Source organism: Ambystoma mexicanum, chromosome 5q, assembly GCF_040938575.1.
Source record: "Ambystoma mexicanum isolate Mex_15411 chromosome 5q, UKY_AmexF1_1, whole genome shotgun sequence".
NCBI lineage: Eukaryota > Metazoa > Chordata > Amphibia > Caudata > Ambystomatidae > Ambystoma > Ambystoma mexicanum.
Genome location: NC_090933.1, coordinates 542470979 through 542488806, shown reverse-complemented (window position 1 = coordinate 542488806; position 17828 = coordinate 542470979).

Here is a 17828-nt window from a genome sequence, read left to right as displayed (position 1 = left end):
TGTGTAGTACTTCAGTGTATTCTGTGAAAAAAAGTAAGGAGGGGTCATGGTGTTTAGTGCAAAACCTTTGCCCAATTAACCAGATTGTATGATATGATATGATATGATATGGTATTTGTAACGCGCCTATACACATGTGTTTCAAGGCGCGACGAGGCAGGGATGGGGGGACAACGGGAGACAGACAACGATCTTACTAGTCCACGTGTCCTTCAGATCGCGCAAGTGCAGGGGTGGGGGAGGGGGAAAAGTACAAGAGGAAGGGGAGGGGGGGAAGTGCAGTACAAGGTAAGTGGCGTAACGTAATAAATAAATAAATGAATAGGGCCAGCTGGTGGCAAGTGTGAGGTAAGTGCAGAACAAGTGCTGGGGGAGGGGGGGGGGCTGTAGGGATACAGAGACAGTCCCGCAGTGCAAAGGGGTTCCAGGGCATCAGTGCAAGTGGAGAGTGGCAGGGCCCAGGGCCGAGGCCGTTTAGAGTGGTCCAGTTGCAGGATCAGTGCAGTTTCAGTGAGGAATTAAATTAGCTGTTCAGCAGGGGAGAGGGAGAGAGAAAGCAGAAGCAAAGAGGAAGGTTTTGAGGTGCTTCCGGAACCGGAGATGGTTCTCCTCAAGTTTCAGGGAGGCAGGAAGGCTGTTCCAGAGGGAGGCCCCTGCTTCGGAGAGAGATCTACCCCCAGCTCGTTGCTTCGAGAAGCGGCTAACCCTGAGGGAATTGGAGGCGGATGAGCGAAGGGCTCGGGAAGGAAGATATTTGGGAAGAGAGAGTTGAAGGTATTTAGGACCCAGGCCCCAGAAGGCCTTGTGGACAATGCAGAGGGTTTTGAACTTTATCCTCGCAGCCACTGGGAGCCAGTGTAGAGATTTCAGTCCTGGAGAGATACGGTCCCTGGGCTTGAGGCCAAGGACAAGTCTCGCAGTTCTGTTCTGGATGAGTTGCAGAGGGCGGAGAGTGGAGGCAGGCAGATTAAGATAGAGGCTGTTACAGTAGTCCAGCTTCGATAGAACCAGGGCTCGGGAGACAGTGAGCTTCTGGGGGAAGGAGAGGAAGGGAAGAATACCTCTGAGGAGGTGCAGCTGGTAGTGTGACCTCTTGGCGACGTCAGAAATATGAGGAGAGAAGGAGAGTGTGGAGTCGAAGATGACCCCAAGGTTTTTTGCCTTGCAGGTAGGAGCAGGGAGGGGGCCAAGGGAGGCAGGCCAGAGAGCTACAGGGAAGGAGGGAGTGGGAGTACCGATGAGTAGGATCTCAGTCTTACTGGCATTAAGGCAGAGGTCATTGGCGGCACACCATTCTTGGATAGCAGACAGACAGTCAGAGATGAGGGAAGGAGAGGGGGAGGCTGAGGGTAGCCTGAAGATGAGTTGGGTATCGTCCGCATAGCACTGGAAATTTGGGCAGAGAGCAGCGATGCGGTGGGCAAGGAGTGCCAGATACTGGTTGAACAGCCAGGGAGAGAGATTAGATCCCTGGGGGACACCACAGGTGGAGAAAAAGATGTCGGAGAGGAAGGACCCCAGTTGGACCTGGGAGGGTCGATTTGAAAGGAAAGAGGTCAAACACGCCAGAGCCTGACCAGTGATACCCAGGTTTTCCCGGAGACGGTTGAGCAGGATGGCATGGTTGACAGTGTCAAAGGCAGAGGAGAGATCGAGCAGAATGAGAGCACACGGAGTGTTGGAATCGAGGTTCAAGAGCAGGTCTTCACGGATGTTCAGGAGAGCAGTTTCCGTGCTTCTGGCAGCTCTGAAGCCAGATTGATGGTCATGAAGACTACCAACAGATTCAGCATGGAGGTTAAGCTGGGAGATGGCCAGTTTCTCCAGGAGCTTGCCCAGGAAGGGAGTGATGGAGATAGGGCGATAGTTAGCCGGGCAGGAGGGGTCGGAAGAGTGTTTCTTGAGAAGAGGGTGCACAAGGGAGTGCTTGAGGGGGGAAGGGAAGACTCCAGAGGCGAAGGAGTGGTTGCAAAAGTCAGCCAGGGCAGGAGCCAGGGAGTCGATGTGGTCCTTGATAGTTTTGGAGGAACAGGGGTGAACCTGTTTAGACGAGACTTTCATAGATCGGACTTGTCTGGAAACCTCGTCAGCAGAGAAAGGTGGAAAGGCAGAGAAAGAGGGAGGAGGGGTGACCGCAGAAGGGCCAGAGGAAGGGTCGGGTAGGGAGGGAGGGAGGTGAAAGGAGGAGAGCGAGGACAGGATGTCCTGAGTTTTAGAGATGAAGTGAGAGGCCAGTGCAGTGCAGAGGGCCTGGGAGGGGACAGGAGAGGTAGAGACTGCAACAGGGTTGGCCAGCTCCTTGCAGATTTTAAAGAGTTCGGCGGAGTTGTTTGATGCCGCAGAGATGCGGGCTTGGATAAGGGCTCTCTTCTTGGTGAGAACGGAGAGCCGGTACTGCCTTTGGAGCAGGCGGCAGGCCAGTTTGTCAGAGGATGAATATGAAGCACGCCATTTCCTCTCTGCAACCCTGCACTTGCGTTTTAGGGTGGCGAGATCCAAGTCATACCAGGAGTTACATTTGGCTTTGGGCTTCAGGCGGATTCTCATGACGGGGGCAAGGATATCAAGAGTAACAGATATAGCAGAGTGGAGCATGGAGAGGGCTGTGTCAGGGTGGGAGTCAGCCGAAGGGGCGGGGGGGGCGAGAAGGTAGCAGCAAAAGCCTCAACTGACACACGCTTCATGGGTCGGATGACCGAGAAGGTGGGTGGCAGTGAAGAGGGTGGCTTTGCCTGTGGGGTAGGCAGGGTGAGGTGGGAGGATAGGAGAAAGTGATCACTCCAGGAGAGAGGAGTGGAGAGAGGGACGGAGAGGGGAAGGTCAGAAGAGATCAGAGCATCAAGAGTGTGCCCAGCAGAGTGAGTAGGCCCAGATGGGAGAATAGAGAGTGAGAGAGAGTCGCAGAGGTCACGAAAGAGACCAGTGGGGGGACTGGAGGCATCAAGGTGGATGTTAAAGTCGCCAAGAAAGAGGAGTTGAGTGGTTGAGGACAGGAGTGCGGAGGAGAGGTCAGCCCACTCAGAGAGGAAGGAGGAAATTTGACCAGTTGGCCGATAGATAGTAGCCACGGTAAGGGAATGGCTAGGAGAGAGAGAGAGTCGGCAGACAAGGCATTCAAAAGAGGAGTAGGTCTGCGTAGGAGTGACAGTGGCAGGAATCCACTCAGGGAAGATAAGGGCAACACCACCCCCTGCACGGTTGGGCCTGGGCACGGAGAGGATCTTGTAACCATCAGGTAGGAGTGTGTCAAAGCTGGTGGCAGAGCTGGCTGTGAACCATGTCTCAGTGAGACAAAGGACGTCGAGGTCCAGTTCCTCAAGAAGGTGACAGATATTGGAGGAGTGCTTGATGGCAGAGCGAGTGTTTAGTGTGGCAATGTGGAGAAGGCTGCCATCCTTGAAGAACTTCCGGGGAGGGGTACAGATCAGAGGTACGCCCTGCGGAGATATTGAAGAAGGAGGTGAAGAAGGAGCACGAGAGGGGGCAGGGAGGGAGGGTAGAGGCAAGGTAGCCAAGGATAGAGGAGGGGGGACAGCAGGAGAGGAGAGGAAGTTGATGAGGTGTGGGAAGCGTCTATCGAAGAGGTGAAGGTTGGCCTGAGGGCCTTGGACCAAGATGGTCCCATTAGCGTAGACATTAATGATGGCCTTAGAGGAGCGGAAGGGGGCCAAGAGGACATCCCAACGGGTGCCACCATTAATGGGACAGGAGGAGAAAGGAGAGAGCACAGAGACCATATGAAGGGTCCATAGGTCAGGCGAAGGCACGAAAAAGAGAATGTCAGTGAGAGTTTCCTTAGAGCAGGCATTAGTGTAGGTGTCAGCGATAGGGAGGCCTGGGTTGGAGACCAGGATGTCCTTTTTAAACTTTTTCCTACCAGATTTAGTGAGGAGAGCAGGATAGTCAATGGAGAAGCAGTTAGAGAAGATAGGCGAGACGGAGAGCACCATGGAGTAGGAGGGAGGGAGGGGGGGAGACAGACGAAACGAGAGCACGCAGACATGAAGTGAGCGGCAAGCACAAGTTACCACAATTAGAGCAAGCAAAACAGTAATGCGTATTAGGTACCGGGCCACCTAAGATTGAGAATCCTGCGAGGGGAGAAAAAGCACCCTAGTATACCACAAATCAGAGCAAAACAGTAATGCGTATTAGGTACCGGGCCACCTAAGATTGAGAATCCTGCGAGGGGAGAAAAAGCAACCTAGTATACCACAAATCAGAGCAAAACAGTAATGCGTATTAGGTACCGGGCCACCTAAGATTGAGAATCCTGCGAGGGGAGAAAAAGCGCCCTAGTAAACCACAACTGTGAATACAGTGAGGCAAGGCCCCATGCGGATGTAACCAGGAGTAGGAGGGGTGGGCCGGGGAACGGAGAACAGGTGGAACTGGCGCCTGGCGTCCCCTGCGGACACCTGCAGACACACAGGGAGCCGCACTGTAGGAGTCGCCCTTGGCCTGGGGCCCTTAGCCGCGGGGGCTGCCGGGCAGAGGGCTGCCCAGGAGGGGGGAGGTTATAGGCAGAGGGAGAGGAGGGGGGGGTTGGGCGGGCAGGGAGGCGGGGAGGGAGAGGAAGACCAGGAAGTGGGAGGGGGGAGCAGGAGCAGGCACAAACACCGCGCTAGGAGCGCGAGGAACAATTCAACTTTTCTTTTTTTTTTAAAAAAAAAAAAAAAAAAAAAACAAAACACACTCACGGAGGCCCAGGCAGGGCTTCCCAGGCCTGCTGATCCCCTCAGGCCACCGGCGACCGCTCTCCACGCTCAGCTGGGGAAAAGAAGCGAGCGCGGGGAACGGCCGTCGAGTAGGCCAGAGGGGAGGCAGGCACACAGCCAATCAGAGGGGGGGGTGGGCGGGCAGGGAGGCGGGGAGGGAGAGGAAGACCAGGAAGTGGGAGGGGGGAGCAGGAGCAGGCACAAACATCGCGCTAGGAGCGCGAGGAACAATTCAACTTTTCTTTTTTTTAAAAAAAAAACAAAACACACTCACGGAGGCCCAGGCAGGGCTTCCCAGGCCTGCTGATCCCCTCAGGCCACCGGCGACCGCTATCCACGCTCAGCTGGGGAAAAGAAGCGAGCGCAGGGAACGGCCGTCGAGTAGGCCAGAGGGGAGGCAGGCACACAGCCAATCAGAGGGGGGGGTGGGCGGGCAGGGAGGCGGGGAGGGAGAGGAAGACCAGGAAGTGGGAGGGGGGAACAGGAGCAGGCACAAACACCACGCTAGGAGCGCGAGGAACAATTCAACTTTTCTTTTTTTAAAAAAAACAAAACACACTCACGGAGGCCCAGGCAGGGCTTCCCAGGCCTGCTGATCCCCTCAGGCCACCGGCGACCGCTCTCCACGCTCAGCTGGGGAAAAGAAGTGAGCGCGGGGAACGGCCGTCGAGTATGCCAGAGGGGAGGCAGGCACACAGCCAATCAGAGGGGGCGGTGGGCGGGCAGGGAGGCGGGGAGGGAGAGGAAGACCAGGAAGTGGGAGGGGGGAGCAGGAGCAGGCACAAACACCGCGCTAGGAGCGCGAGGAACAATTCAACTTTTCTTTTTTTAAAAAAAAAAAAAACACACTCACGGAGGCCCAGGCTGGTAGAGGCTGAGTTTCCTCTAGTTCCCAATTCTGCGACAATCTTATGTAGTATCCCTGGTGAAGCACGATTTTTCACTGTGATTGACTTAAAAATGCGTTTTTCTCAATCCCATTGCATAAAGACTCACAGGATCTGATGTAATTTATGTTTAGACAAACTCATCTGAAAAGTACTGGTCTGCCCCAGGGGTACTGAGAGTCTCCATAGATTTTCAGTAGAGGCCTGCAGATGGACTTAAATAACATTTATTTGGAAAGTGTTGTATTAGAATACGTGGATGACATATTGGTCTGTAGCACCTCAGAGGAAGAGTGCAGACATAATTCATTTTAGATAATTATTATTCTTGAAGAAAAAGGATGTAAAGTAGACAAGGAGCAATTGCAGTATTGTCAAGAAGAAGTACTGTATAAAGGCCAGTTAATTTCGCATGAAGGAAAAAAAGTTACGCCTGAGAGAGCTGAGGCTATTTTGAAAACAGCAAAGCCACACACGATAAAACACATGCAGAGATTTTTGGGACTATGTAATTATGTGAGAGCATGGGTCTTTGATTACAGTTTATACATAAGGCCCTTGTTGCAAGCTCTGAAAAAAGCACAGGAAACTTATGAAAGAATTGTCTGGACTGAAGAAATGGAAGAAGGGTTTAATGAGTTGAAAAAGGAAATTTGTACAGCTCCAGTTTTAGGGATTATATGTTGGCAGCAGCGGATAGTCTCTTTATTGACTGTTCTTCTAGAATCAATCAAAATGATGGACAAAGATATACATGTGCCGCTGTGTTGAAGCACATGGCCAATGGAGAGTATGAAGTATTGATAAGTGCACGACTACCGTCTCACTTTTCGGCACAGGCTGCAGCATTGGTGGTGCAGATAGTCATGCGCGAGAATCACGCAGACCAGGAAGACACTGTGTACAGTGACTCTGCCTATGTGATGTCAACAGTGCACACAGGGCTAGCATGTTGGAAAGGGAGGGGCTACCTTCGACTCGACGGCACTAAAGTGCAGCACGCAGCCTTATTGGACAGACTTATAACTCCCAGTAGCCATCGCAGTCGTTAAGTGCACAGCACACACTAAAAGGGCAGATTTGATTTCACGTGGAAATCAAGCAACAGACGAGGAAGCAACATGTGTTGAATATATAATGACGTTTGATACACATAATGTGAATGAAAGCATGGTGGTAATGAAGAGTGTGTCTTATTGTTATAGTAATTTGTCTAAGAAACAGCTAGTAGAAATTCAAGGGGAAGCGCCACAGGATGAGAAAGACCTGTGGACATGGAGGGGATGTTCTTTGAAGCCTTCTGAAGCATTGTGACGACAAGACAGCACTGGTAAACAGGTGATGTCTGGAGCCTTATTAAAGGTGGCGTTAGAACAGCTACACTACCCTGCACATGTCACTAGAGAGAGCCTCGCTGCAACTATTGCAGAGGATTGCTTTGTTCCAAATTTGGTAGAACACCTTGGATTTTATGTAGTAAACTGCATCATATGTCAAATGTTTATCACTGGTCACACACTGCGTAAAGTTAGGGGAGTCATTCTGAAACCCAAGGATCCCTTTCAGCATTTGAACATCGACTATGTTGACATGCTGCAGGTATGCAATGGTTACAGATATATGATTGTAGTGGTATGTCCCTTTTCAAGGTGGTTTGAGAATGGTCCATGTACACACCTAGATTCCACCTGTGCAGCAACGTTTTTAGCATGAGAAATGTTTCCTATATGGGGAATATGTAAAGTGTTAAGATCAAATAATAGCCCTCATTTTGTAAATGAATTCTTTGAACAGTTAAGCTTGTTGCTTAGTATAACGCACAAGTTTTCATCAGTTTATCATCTGCCAGCGAATGGGCCCTGTGAGAGACTCAATGGCCTGCTTAAGGAAGGAATAGCCAAATTGAACCCTACTTTGCAGAAAGGATAATAAATAATAATAATAATTTCACATTTATATAGCGCTATGAACCCTCAGGTATCTGAGCGCTGCTTATTATTACCAACGGTGTGATGGTTGCATTGCCTACCACTGCCATTGTATGTGTTGAGAAATCAGCCAGGCTCCGACCACCATTTTACCCCCCATGAAAAAGTGACAGGGAGGCGGATGAGGACACCCCTCACACCTCCATCAAGAGCTAGAAGTGATGCCCACACAACAGCAGAAATGTTAGGAAAGGAGTTACGTGATAACATGAATGACTACAAGTATCTCTGTCATTTCAGATCAGCTCAACTGAAAGGGGTGTCAGGCACAGAAGGAGATGTTACAGCAACCCGATGTGAAGAACTATGTCTTCCCAAACTTTTTCTTGATGATCAAATTTTGATCCTCAATTTCACTAGGAGATGGCACGAACCATGTTTTAATGGCCCATTCGTAGTGGAAGACGTGACACCGTCACTAGTCAAAGTGCAAGGCAGGTGCGCTTGGATATTTCTCTGGCGATGTAAAGATCTACAGTGGAGAACACCCTTCACCCCCACCCCCATCGAACGCAAGCATCAGGGGAAAATCTCAGCACGTGCAGACTAGATCCATGACGTGGAACAAGGACACAATGACACAGAAGCTGTTGAAAAAAAATATAAAAAGTATCTTGGACTGTGGCTTGTTTTCAGGACACTCTTTTCAGCTATTAAAAAAGGTGTTAAGGGAAGGAGTTTGTTGACATTGGACTGAGACATATTTAAGTCTTGATTGAGACGGAAAGCATGCCAGATTTGGAGTTCCTTTTCAACAACTGGAAAAGGGAGCAGTTCCCCGATTTATTTCTCTTTGAATTTCTTTTTGGAGGTGTCCATGGTGGTGCCCAATGACAATGTTTCATGCATATTCATTACAGTTTTTCTGTTCATTCTGTTCGCATTCCCTGCACTTGTGGTTCGAACTACTAGCGTTCATCTGTTCCTACAAGATCCTACGTCTGGTCCAATCGTCAGTAGATTGCTCCCAGCTATCATACAGCAAGTTCTTCTACTTCCTGCGTACAGTGGGGAAAACACAAATGCCCCTATCTGATGATAATGCACACAGACGGGTCGTTTTGGTGTTATACTACCTGATTGAGGAATGCCCCCATCTTGTTGGAAGACAAACTGATGTTTGCACCTTTTTGAGGGTCCCAAGGAATAATGTGGCACTTAATTAGATGCTACGAGACATAATAACACAAGTCAATCTATATTCTGAGAGAACACTGAGAACTGAATGAGACTTTCGAGGGAAGAAATCCAACAGTCTACTGGTTAAAGTACTTTGTTTTTTTGCAAAAAGAAGGATCTTTGTTTTGTCTGGTGAAAAACCAATTCATTTGTCTTCATTGATCGAGAAACGTGTGGAGCAGACTCAGCAGATTCCAAAGTACTGCATGATGTTGCCTGATTAAAAATTAAGTTTTTCCTTCCTTAAAAAAGAGTAAGAATGGGCAGCGTCAATATCAATAACATTATGGCAGACAACGAAAGACGTCCAGGATGTGCAAAAATCTATTGCTGCAAAAAATGAGCTTACTCGTACGTGATTTACACATGCATTTTGTTTATAGTGTTACTGCTCTCACTTAGAGTGCGCACTGCTTACTATGTAAATCCAACGAAAGAAATTATTCTTGTGTATCTTCCTATGCAGAAGGAGGGTACCGATATGGCTACTACTAGACAGCTGAGACCTTATGTAATTGTCCCTACTTCAGTAATGCATGTAAGAGTGCCCGGAACTATGACAAATGTCACCAGACATCTTTCCTTAGAAAAAGGTGTTATAGAGATTGTTCTTGAGCACCAGAAACAGGCTATAAATTAATGGCACAGAAAGAGATTGTCTCTGAGCAAACCTACACAGGCAGCACAGATAAATACACCAAGTTTACTGACAAATTGTTCTATGATTGCTCCAGTAAGATGGAATTATGCTGACAAACCTATAAGATGATTATAGAACCTCAGAAGAAAATAATGAGACCTAAACAAAGTGCTAGGGAGGATGATCATGAGTTGAATGACTACCTGGACAATACAGCATACTTAGGGAACACCATATGGTATCAGCATATAAAAGAAGTGGGAAGGAGTGCCTCAAAGGACAAATGCTTTGTATGTGCACTCCTGCCTTATAGCATGGGGAAGTCTAAAATCTTCATAGCTATTGAAATAGACATCCAGCCAGCACATTGTCTATCACACATAGCACTCTGCCATACAAGAGGCCAGTTCATGGGCCGAGATGCCTATCTCAAATGGATAAGTAATAGACAGATCCAGATGAAGACGACTATGCCCAGGACACAAAGACAAGGCTAAGGGTATTACCCAAAGTGACCTTTTACAATTGACCTTTTGCACAATTGACCTAATTATAGTGTTCCTAATTGACCTTCTGCACAATTGACCTTTATATTATTTTAGTTATTTTACATATGTATTGGGTTGGTTTTGGATTATAAATAATATAAGGGGATTGAGTGGGTGGTTGCAGGGTGTTTTGGATTGGGTGGGGAGTTACGGGGGGATCCCCCGCATATATGTATGTCCTAATTGACCTTCTTAATTAGGTCAATTCTCCTGAGGTCAATTCTCCCGAGGTCAATTGTGAAAAGGTCAATTAGTATACAACCAGGCTAAGAGTTCACACTAAGAATCACATGATCAGATAAACACAGCCTGGAGTAAAAGGAGCTAGAATCAAATAGGAAGTAACCACAGGACTTGAGAGTCCAGGAAAATCTGCATAAGATGCAAGAACAGAGGACAGATGCAGATCCGGGGATCAGTGCTATCACCAGATGGATGGGAAGATGGAGTGGTCATCTGCAGAGCCTGGGTGGCCATTGGTTTTTATCAGCCAGTCATTGACATAGTATGGAATGGATGCAAGCCTCTATGGCCAGGACTTGCTAAACTACTGACCTGGGTCAAGGATCAAGGAGGACCATTGCAGATAGTGCCTCTGGAAAGTGCACAGCTGTGCTTCAGAAAAAATGGCATGAGAAAAGTCGGAGAGAATCAGAATTGTGGTAGAATCTTTGATGTACCAGGAATGAAACTTGGAGCAGCAGTAATTGTGGATCATTACTGGGTTTGTGGATCCAGAGCATATATGAAGCTACCCAAGGATTGGGGAGGACGATGCTCACTAGTAAATGTCCATGTTCCAGCATTGGTGATTCCTAAAAGGGACTGGAACCTTGACAGCTTTCCTAAAGTAGATGCTCACCTGATGAAGAAGATATCTGTCAAGCTGATTAATCAAATGAAGAGAGAGAACTATTTCTCAGTCAAGTCAATACAAGCCTTTGATGCCATTCCAAAACAGACCGTTCAGTCATACTATGTCAATATTCACGTTGATCTTTATGCCGAGAATCCAGGTTGGAGCAAATACTAAATGGTTGCAGATTACCAGATGGGAATTGCTGCAGACAATCAACACTACCATAAAGGGATTCAATGCAATCAGGGAAGAGCTGAGAGCCATACGACTGATGACTCTTCAGAATAGATAGGTCCTGGACATGATTACAGCTTTGGATGGAGGTGTTTGTGCAAAAATCGGGGAATCAAGTTGCACGTTCATAACTTCTCATGATGACGAGAATGACACCTTAACAGAGGCCATAGAGATGCTGACGAAGCTACACGTCCGGATGGTAAATGAAGTAGAACACATTGCTGTTGACTGCTGGTTTGGATCGCTCTTTTCGTGGGTTCCACAATGGATGACAGACATGTTGAAGTTCCTCGGAACTCTGGTCGTGATGGTATTGCTTGGATTTTGTGTGATTAAGATAATAATCTCACAATGCAAGAAGACAGAAAAGAAATCCATAGGGATGAAAATCATGATCGATATTGAATCAGGGTGGAAGGCCAGAGATCTGACAGATGAAGAAATCAGAGACTTTGTGAAAGCGAGTATTCATGCACCTTAGGAAACGAAGTTCCTGTATCCAACGAACCATAAGAAGTTTGTGGGAAATTGGATCTATTGTAGTCCAAGTGGACAGTGCATGCCCATTACTTGGAACAAGGATGCACATGTAAAATCAGCCAGATGCCTGAAGGGAGTAATAAAAATATAGATCCCAAAGAAGCATTTCTTCAAGAGAGGATGTCTAAACGTGAAGGATGATGGGAGAGTGGTCGATGAATCGCCCAGAGGGGGGAGTGTAGAGGAGCCAAGGTACCCCCACCTCAACCACCTCACCCTAATTGCCTATATGTTGGGAACCAGAGTGTGAGATACGTGCAGCACCATTGAAACTACAGAAACCAAGGAGAATCCTGGAAGCAAGGTTCCCATTAAGAAAGCCATGCCTGCATATGAGACGGTATGATGGCCAATTGAATGAAATTCCAGAAGAAACAGGCCAGATGAATGGAAGAGAAGAATGGTGACGTCACACATGAAGTAAGACTGACGGACATAGAAGAGATGCAGAGACAAGAGAATGCAGCTATTCTATAAGGTATCAAGAAAGTATCAACGTTAAGTGACATCTTGGGCTCAAGATGAAGAAACGTATGCTACAGACATGATGAAGATATCAAGTCATTTTATACGTGTACATATGCAAAGAAACGCAAGCAGATGAAGTATTCTTGAGGCTAGCTATGTATTGAATAGATTGTGGCATGTGCCAACATATACGTGAGTATAGGAGTGAGTAAAGAATGAATGTTTCCAAGACATAGTATAGCAGTGCTGGACAAGAAAGGAAGGCCTTTCCAGTGTGTCACACTTATAAAAGAAATTGGATTAACAAGAGTGAAACTCAGAAAGGTGAGGCTGGATGAGCCCCAAGAAGCCAAGGTCGTATCAGACTGGGATGAACAGGCAATGGATACAAATCTTGTGAAAGAACGAAACTCCTGTTCAGAAGGCATGGATAAAAACAAGGAAGATGTCAGAGGTCTATTAGAAAATGCTATTTTAAATGCACCAGAAGCTCAATTTTGTGGTCTTCAGGCTAGTTTCTTGTGACACAGCTTGCACTGTATGTTTTCACTTTCTTTAAGAGAGTTGTGGACTTGTACCATGACATATCTCTTACACTCTATATATTTTAAAAAGTAACTTCCAAGAAGTAGTCAATAGTACATATATATGTAAATATATGTTTTTAAACTTTAATCTATAACTGCGACTAGAGCACCAGCCAATTATATGACATTTCTTCATTCTGTATAATTGTTTTGCGTACAGTGGAGGATGGATGTGTAGTTCATCCACCCAGCCCACACCACCCCTCATATCCTTACCCATGCATTGTACCCTCTCCTTCCATACCTCTGTGCACTATACTCTCACTCTTTAAATCCTATGCATCATATACCCTGTTTTCGAACATGAGCCACCCTATCATAGTTTCAGTTCCCCCACCCTTTGTATTTCCAGCCTATGTACTCTCACCCACCCTACTGCATCCCGTGTACCCATATCTATTCAGTCTATCTTCATCCACTATACTCCCACCCATTTACGTTACTGATTTGTTAGTGTATGTTTTTTTTTAAATCCACCTTGTATTTTTCCCTATGACCCAATGATTTCTATATGTGAAGTGAACAACAGTGTACTACGCACAAATGTTGTATCGAACATAGTTTATATGATGCAATACATATGCGGGTCAAACAATGATATGTTTGTTCAACTGTAACTAATTGTATTTCATAACGTATTCTTTCTAATTATGTTTTTTTTTTTACGAACAGATATTACTGTGGCCATTGCCATGGCTGGGACAATACAATTGTGGCATATAGTGCATAGGATTTGCATTACTTTAATATTGAGCGCCAGTGGAATGGCAGCAGGTGGATTTGAGGTACATGTAAGGTGCCAGTATGAGAAATTGTGGCTTTTATGTGGGATGGAGGTATTGACATGGTGGATGGAGGAGGTACAGATAGTTGCTAACCTAATTAACAAGGCACATGCATCCTCAGTTGGTGGTGCTCATGGGCATTACTGTATGCATTTTCAATATTATTCTAGTGGACCTGTAGTAGATGAATGATAAGGACGGATTTGCCCAAGCTTTGAGATAGAACAGTTGAAGTGCCACTTCATTGCACTGCACATTCTTATGTGATCACTGTGGATGTATTACTGTGACTATGGGTAGTGTTTCTACCTTTGTGGCTGTTCTATATCCCTCGTTCTCTATGTTTACTCAATCTCCCCACCCTATCTACTGCAACCACACTCCATACTCCTCCCTGTTTATCCTCACCCAGTGTAGCCAGCCCAGAGTATCCCCATTCATTCATCATAGTGACACTTTTTCTATCTTTATTGTACCCCTCCCACCTGTTCCCTTATCGTTATACAATATCCACACCATGTATACCCCTATATACTCTATCCCTATTTGGACAAGTTTTTATTCCTCTAAGCCTCTTCTGCAGCAGGGATGGATTTGGAACTGAAACTACATCGTCCTCAAACCACTTCTGTCAGACATTAAACATTGGGTGCCGGTGGAATGGCAGTAGGTGGATTTCAGGTACCACTAGGAGAAGTTGATGCTTTGATGTTGGTTGGGGGTGTTGTGATGGTGGATGGAGGTGATGAAGGATGAGGTGCAGATTCTCGCCAAGGTAATGAATAACAACCATCCATCATCAGCTTGTGTTTCTCATGGGCGTTCCTGTATGCATTTTCAACATTATCCTAGTGGACCTATAGTAGATGATTGATATGGACAGATGTGCCCAATCATTGTGATAAAACAGTTGAAGGGCCACTTTGTTGCAGTGTCAATTCAGTCATAACCACTGTGGGCTTATTACTGTGGACATGGGTAGTGTTTCTAAACATGTGAATGTTTTGTATACCACCTTCTCCACATTTACTCAAACTACCCTATCCTCTCTACTGCAACCGCTACCATACTCCCCCGTTTTTCATCTCCCTACTTTAGTAGGGAGATGAAAAACGCTAAAACACAAAAATTGCAAAAATTCAACATTGGACAGGTGGCATTATGGAGTAATGGAGTGCAATTGCAGTGCGTGTGAATAATTCTGATGAATAATTTTAGGATTTACTGTGATAGCCAACTCTGCCCTCATGCATTCACCACCCCCGGGCTTCTTCGGAGGTTTTCTTCCATTCATTTGACTCCCTGCCTATGGATTGAATAAACAGTCCTCTAATATGGACCCTGATTTGTGTTGGTAATTGCTCAAGGTGGAATATATACATACGAGTTGCAGAATTTGAATTAATCTTTTTTTGGAATGCACACACTGAAAGATAGGAAATGAAGTGCCCCATTTCAGAAGAATGCTGCCTCCATGCCGGCGTGCAGGCACACAGGCAGACTGAGGTTTCAAGACAAGCTGCATTAATAAACACGTCAAGCTGTTCTCAGAAGAGCAAGGTTTAATGAGATAAAAGCACATTCACAAAGGCAATCAAAGTCAGGGAACTGCGGGAGAGGAGCGCTGCTGGCACGTCCTCTCCTGCATCTGAAACTGCCTCCCATACTAGACTCTCGATATAGCAGTGCCTGCGCGAGGATAAACAATTTCAATAAAAGGGTTCTGTTATGAAGTTCCCTCTTTGAATCCGAAGCTTCATCATTATTAGCAATTTGACAACTAAGACAAACTGACCCGACAATGTGTTTCTAACACAAGAAGCCTGCTTTTAATGTTATCCAGTTGATCCCGGGAAGTAGAAGAGATGACTGCATTTGGATTTTTTTTATTTGTTATTTTGCAGTGTTAACTGAGCCATAAGTTTGAAAGTCTGATGTTCTTTAACATGTTTATTTCGGAGGGAGATTAAAAGCCATTTCTTAGTTTATTGATTATGCCAGAAAACAGGTGCCGAGAAAGCCCACTTAATTAATCGCCAGTCGGACATATGCCTCTTACCTTAGTTAATGTGTTTGCAATGCAACGAATACATTTGTTAAAAATAACATGCATTGCTTTGCAGCAATTCCCATTGAACAATCACAGTTTCCCTGTATTTCTATCCCCACTGACTTCAATGTGTGTCTAATACATGGCTCTTTCATTTCTATTGTCTAAGGAATTGGCACCGATTCATCCCGGTGCCAAGCCCTCTTGTGCTCCTACCAAGCCTTTTAATTCCCAAATGGCCCAAGACTTAAGCCCTTATTACGAGGTTCCTGGAAAAAGGCTGGAAATTCCATCATGCCAGTAGTACCGTTTCCGGTAAACCGTCAGCCGGAATGACTGTCTTATTCCAGGTCTGAGGGTGCACACTTCCCCCTTGCCGGAAATAGTACTACCATCATACAAGAATCACTGATGCAGGAATTATCGACACCGGAAATAGTGTCATTGCTAGAACGGGAAGCTCACTGGCAGACATTTTGAAAAACAGAATCCAATAAAATTCAGCCACTTCCTGCTGGCATTCACCCTATACAACACTCCAGCCATGCCAGGAAGAGGCAAGTCCAGGCTGCCAGAACTGCCAGAGGCCCAGCCCCGCAAGTTGCACTTCACAGAGCCAGTGCCCTGACAGACCATGTTGTGGCACATGCAGAGGCACTATTTGAGGCTGGAAACCATTGTACAAGCCAAAAGAGGAAACCAACCATATGGAGGAGGTGGCAGATAAGGTTATTACAGTGGGGCCCGTCCCACGCGCATCACGTTACTGCCATAAGTGGTGGGATGACCTGCAACTGCGGGTGAGGAACATCTAGGCCATTGCAGGGAATCAGCAGCCACAGTAGGAGGGATGGTGGCACCCCCAACTGTGATGCCCGTGTCAGAGTCCTGCAGCTCAATACTGCAAAAGGAGGGCATCAAGGGAGTCTCTGCAGAAGAGGCCAGAGCCGGTACACACGATGATGGGAGTAAGCACAACAAACCCCATGTAAATGCCAATCATGTGTCCAAATAAATGAATCCCCAGGTAGAAAAAAAACACATGGCCAAGGGAACAGGTCTGACACATGTAAGTCACGGCAAATGGGCCAATCTCGCACACACATGCCAGGGGTTGTGTGCAGAGGTAGCCATGCACAAGCACCATGGCAAAAATTCACTGCCCCACAGAGGAATACATAAGGAGCGCCCATGTGCATCAAGGGAGTAAAGAACACAAGCATAGGCCCAAAGCACAAACAACATGTCAGCGTGTCAGACACACAGTAAATGTGCACTTCCACCTCCCATATGTAGAAGCACGCATTAGAGCCAACCGGCCAACCAAACAGCATGACAGGAGCAGGACACACACAATGTAGCATCAGTGTAATGCAAGTCCACAGATGTGACTCACTGAAGACTAACTGCATGCTCCTCTCACCTCAACAGGCATATACCCTAACAGCAACTGGCTGGTCCATCATCTGGCCAGGCAAGTGCAGATGGGAAGGCTGCACCACCAACGCCACCTACAGCCCAGCCACCACCTGCGCCCCGGCCAACACGTGCGGCCCAGCCAACACCTGTGGCACTGCAACCATCTATGGCCCAGACAACACTTGTGCCCAGACAAAGCATGCGGGCCAGTCAACATCCTTTTCAACCACCTGAACTCGGCTGCCCACTTTTCCCAAGAAGCCATTGGCTGGATTGAGTCGTTCCTAAGCAACAGATCGATGTGTGTCTTTTCCACCTCATCTTCTGCCGACCCTATCCTCACCATATGTGGACTCCTTCAGGGTTCTTGTGTCTCTCCCACACTGTATAACGTGTTCACGAAGCCCCTGTTTGACGATCTTGATGGTCTGGGTATCACCTGCACTAATTACCCCGATGATACTCAGATTCTCATCCTGTTGACGGGAGATTACAACAAGGATTTGGCCTTGGTGAACAGGGTATACCTCATCATCCAGGCATGGATGGCCTCCCACAGTCTATGCCTGAATGATGACAAGACTGAACTCAGCATCCTCGGATCCGCCCCTAATCTCAATAAACTGGACCTTAACTACTCCAGCTTCATTATAGACGGCAATCCCATTAAGGTAGCCAAAGAAGTGAAAACCCTAGGAATCCACCTAGGCTCCGCCCTCTCCTTCCATAAACAGGTCAGCTCCATGGCCTCTTCCACAGCCTACACCTGTAAGCTTATAAGAGCAGCCAAACCCTTTTTATCCACTCAGAACTGCATCACCCTAGCCAGAGCCTTTGTACTATCGAAACTGGACTATTGTAATGCCCCCTATGTAGGAGCCAATAAACAGATTACCAATCAAATCCAGACCCTGCAAAATAAT